Source organism: Camelus ferus, chromosome 7 (genome assembly GCF_009834535.1).
Source record: "Camelus ferus isolate YT-003-E chromosome 7, BCGSAC_Cfer_1.0, whole genome shotgun sequence".
In the NCBI taxonomy this organism is placed as follows: domain Eukaryota; kingdom Metazoa; phylum Chordata; class Mammalia; order Artiodactyla; family Camelidae; genus Camelus; species Camelus ferus.
Genome location: NC_045702.1, coordinates 1319394 through 1324062, shown reverse-complemented (window position 1 = coordinate 1324062; position 4669 = coordinate 1319394). Strand labels below are relative to the sequence as shown.

The 4669-nt window shown below is 54.5% G+C and overlaps 1 long non-coding RNA gene across 1 annotated transcript; it reads left to right on the top strand.

Annotated features, from left to right (window-relative positions):
- Window positions 1-1149: 1149 nt before the first annotated feature.
- Window positions 1150-3984, top strand: LOC116664757. Its single transcript, XR_004321160.1, has 3 exons — window positions 1150-1485; window positions 2764-3019; window positions 3847-3984. It is a non-coding gene; the product is annotated as an uncharacterized LOC116664757 (long non-coding RNA).
- Window positions 3985-4669: the final 685 nt, after the last annotated feature.

Genomic DNA, 4669 nt, shown 5'->3' with positions numbered 1-4669 from the left:
GTTCTAGGGGACCTACTCTGCGCCTCAGACCGCGGAAGGCCCCGGGAATTCCAGGGTGGACAAGGGACGGGGTTGCCGGCTAGAGGAGCAGCCAACACTGAGGAGGGCTTGGGGACAGTGATGCCAACGGAGGGACCCACAGTGTCCACAAGGAAACCGCTCACTCCAACCAGGAGAAGCCCAGGTGAGTTTATTTAGCAAAGGCGCTGATCCCCAGGGTGCCAGGTGCAGGAAGACAGACTTGGGGGTGGCTGCACAGCTGCCAGGCCTCTAGCCCAGGGGACACAGGGAGCGAGAGGGAACAGGCTTCTGTCCAGGCCAGTGAGGCTGACCCGAGGTGGCCTGGCACAGGCACCAGCACCTGTGCGCCCACTGCTCCTCCGTCACACTGACCCCACTCCACGCCGGCCTTCCCCACACAGACTGAGGGCTCACCTCCCTCCTCCCCGCCCTCGTCCTCTCTTCCTGAAACTGTTGAACACATTTCCCTCAGAATTATAAAAGCAATATGTGTTCATTGCAGAAGATCTAGAAGATGCAAAAATGGCAAGGGAGGCAATTAAAATCATCTGCAAGCTCACCACTAAGTAGCGATGGATGGTGAACACTGCGGCGCCACCCCGTCTCTGCCCATCCCCACGGACGTGTCTCGTGTTAATCTGCAGAGGGCAGATGCAGAGCTCGGTGGGCTGGCCTTCCGATCCGCGACCCTGCTAACGGACTAAGTCCTCGCTGCCACTGCGGCCTGCCGCCTCTCAGACGACGTGTTCATTGCAAAGGCAAACCTGAGCCTTTGCGATCGAGACAGCCTGCCCATCGCCCTCCAGCACCTCCCACCGTGGGGACAAACTGGCCCTCGGCAGGGGCAGGACCTGCCACACCATTTAACCTGAATGTAATCGTGAGGAAAGAATCAGACGAATCCCAGGTGTGGCGCATCCGGCAAGCTGGCTTGTCTCGGCTCTTGTCAAAACTCCCTGGCAAGAAAAATAAGATGTGGGTGGGGGCTCAGGGGACTATTCTAGGACAAAAGTGACAGAAGAGGGGTGGTGGCAGAGCTCAGTGGTAGGGCATGTGCTGACGTGCATGAGGTCCTGAGTTTAATCCCCAGTACCTCCAAAAAAAAGAAGACAGAAGAGACATGAGCAAACGCAACGCATGAGCCGTGGCCGAAGCCTGGGCGTAACGACAAAGTGAAAGTCACTTTGGAGGCAACTGGGGATGTTCAGAACTGGATTCTGCTGGGAAGGAAAATCCTCTCCTTCTTCCCTTCTAGGTTCGTTGGCTGGTCCAATAATTAAGCTGACATAAGACAGATTAACAGGAGAAAAGCCAATTTCAGACATAAACATACGAGACTCCAAGGCAGGCAGGCAGGGGGGCATCTGCACCGTCCTGAGCTCCGGGGCGGGGGCAGGAGCCCGGCTTCAGAGCGGAGGAAGCCGGTCCAGCTGGTCAGGAACAGGTGTTCACCAGGCCGCGCAGGTAAGTCTTTGCGATGTACAAGCTATCTCTGGTGGTAGCGCTTTTCCTGTCCGCAATCCTTTCGGCAGTTAAGGGAGAGGAAAGGCAGGTCCTGCTGGGTCTTAGCTGCCTTCAGCTCAAACAACTGCGTGCCGAGCGGTGCGTTGTGAGCGCATCCTCCCGCCCCCTCACTTACCTGGCAAACTGTATTCGCGAATACATGTTTGTTTTCTTACAAGTGATGGTAGTTTTGAGGGTCTGTAGGAACCTTTCCTCATTAGGCAACAGATGCTAAAATATTCAGGAGTAAAACGTCACGTTGTCAGTAACCTGCTTCCAAATGGTTCAGCAAAAGCTAAAAAAGGAAAAGACCAAGCTACCGGGAAATGGCAGCAATTGGTGAACGGAGGGGGAGGGTCACCGTGTTCATTTGACTGGTTTTTCACTTTTCCTGTAGGTCTGAAAAATTAAATAAGGACTCGGGACGGCAGGGAATGGTCTGTGTTGAAGAGACAGTCTCTTAGAGCACAGGGGCTGCCCCGGTTTGCTTGCCTGAACCGTGGGGACCCAGGAGCCCTGGCTCTGTTTGGGGGCTCCGTTTGCAGGGTGGCTGAATGTGGGAAGTGGTCCTGTGGCTACAGATTCCATTTCAACCCTGGAAAGGCCTTCCCCAGACTCATCCGGGCTTCGAAACAGTAGGGAGAGTGAGGGAAACATGCTAGCTTCCAGGACCCCAGAGCGCAGCCATCCCGCAGGGGCTTTGCTGCAGAGGTGGAGCGCTGGAGAGCCTTCAAGAGCGACAGGCGCGTGTGCCAGTTGCCGCTACAGAATCTGCACATTCTCACTCTGCTTTCACTCTCGGGGTTCAAACATGACTGCGACAGGCGGCAATTTTCTGAGGCCAGCAGATTTCACTTTCCTTCTTCTGCTCAGCTGGGTGGGCTCCGTAAAATCAGCTGGTCTGAGTCCAAGGTGGAGGAGCGAAGCTGCTGTCACCCTGTTGGGGAGTAAGTGACCTTCTGGTGGAGGAGGCCCGGCCCGGAGACCCAGGCCATTCTTTCCAGTTCCCAGACCCAGAAACTGCCCAGGGAAGCCAGTGTCCCTGAGCCCAGTTTCCTCGTCTGGGAAACCCGAGCGAGCCTGCGCCGGGCGAGCAGCGCCGTGGCAGAGCTGGTCTTATGTCTGGGGGAGGAAAGAGGAAGGAACCGACCAGGGACTCCGTACACTCTCGGTGCTTTTGATTAAAATCCCAGCTGCCTAAGGTTGCGTGCACTTGTTGACTGAAATTTCCTTCAGCAGGTATCTGAGACATTTCCAAAGAGCAGACACGACTGGTGGAGCGGGCTGATCAGGGGCTCGTCCTTGCGGTGATGGTCCTGAGCCCAGCCGGCGCAGCGCCCCCCGTGACTAACCCTAAACCAGGCTCCGCGAGCACCAGAGGCGGCCTTCCCGAAGCTGTCGGAGAAAGTGCAGCGGGCGCACGTCCCACCAGGGCCGAGGCCGCCTGTCACCTGCTCTGCATTTCTTGGCACATGTGGGAAATACTACATGCTTGGTAAGTGTTGGTTAGATAAAGAAGTGGATACACGGCTGGAAGGGAAGGGAACCCCACTCGGTGCGCCCCAGGCTGTGGGAGCCTCCACCAGTCCTGTCGCCCCACAAGCTCTGAGTCAGCCAGCAGCCAGTTCTCCTCCAGAAAAACCCTCGTGGCTTGAGTCTCCTCTCAGACACCCTCACTATATTAGTTTACACTCTGAACGCTTCCAGGATGGGGGTCTCACTGCCCTGCAGGAGCCCGTCCCATTTGGGAAGATCTGAGTTTCAGGCACACCATCTCCTGCCCAAGTCCTGCCCTCTCTGCCCTGGGGCCGGTCAGGGTCCCATGGGCTGTCCACGGTGGCAGCTCCGGAATGAGGGCTGAAGTCCAGTGAGAGGGACAAAGAGTGCGGCCGAGCCTAGGACAAAGCCTTGTGATGGCCTGTGGTCAACCAGAAAGATCCCACATAGGATTTCCCCCTCTTATTTCTTTTTTTATTGTGGTAAAATACACAAAACATAAAATTCACTGTGTTAACCATTTCTAAGTGTCCTGTTCACTGGTGTTAAATACATTCACCACCATCATCTCCACAAAGCATCCTGTAAAACTGAAGCTCCGTCCCCATTAAACCCCAGCTCCTCTCCCCTCTCCCAGTCTCTGGCACCCACTGTCCTACTGTCTACAAACTTGTCAACCTTAGGGACCTCATGTAAGTGGAATCACAGTGCTTGTCCCTTCGTGACTGGCTCGTTTCCCTGGGCGTGTGTCCTCAAGCTCCATCCGTGTTGCAGGAGGTGTCAGAATTTCCTTCCTCTTTAAGGCTGACTAATGTTCCACTGTAGGGATGGACCACGTTTGTCACCCATCACCTGTCGAAGGACACCTGTTGGCTTCCACCCTGGGCCAGTGTGAATGGCGCTGCAGGAACACGGTGCACAGGCGTCTCCTTGAGATTTGCTTTCTCTTCTTTAGTGAGAGCACCCAGAAGCTAGAATTGCTGGGTCAGGCGGAAGTTCTGGTTTTAATTTTGTGAGGAACGGGAACACCGTTTCCACGCTGACTGCCCCATTTTGCAGTCCCCCAGCACTTGCTACTTCCTGCTTTTGCGACAGCCACCGTCCCAGTGGGTGTAAGGGGTGAGCAGGAAACAGGGCTTTGGTCCCAGAGCTGGGCTCTTCTGCCTCCGACTGGTCTTTCTACTTTCTTAACTGTGCTCTTTGAAGAACAAACGTTCTTCCTTTTAGTGAGCCTGGTTGATTAATTTTTTTCTTTTATGTCGAATGCTCTGCATGTGTGGACAATCTCTGCCTGTGAGAGTCTCAGAGACAGTCCCTTGTGTTTTCTCCTAAAAGTTTCATGGATTTAGATTTACATTTTGGTGTCTTTGAGCTAATTTCTGTGTGTGGCGTGAGGCAGCTTTTGGTTGCTTTAAGTGATTATCCAGGTGTTCCGATACTTCGTGGAAGTCTCTCATCTGCTTGCTGATTTCCCAGGGCACCTCTGCAGAACATAAACACACGTCACGGCCCTCGCAGATTCACAGAATCCAAGTGTGCTGAAAGTGCGACTGCTCTGTCCTGGCCCTGTGTAGCTGTTGACTCTAGATAAATTCATTTGTGAACTGCAGGCACAGAGGTACCTCATTTGTACATAAGGCGTAACCTC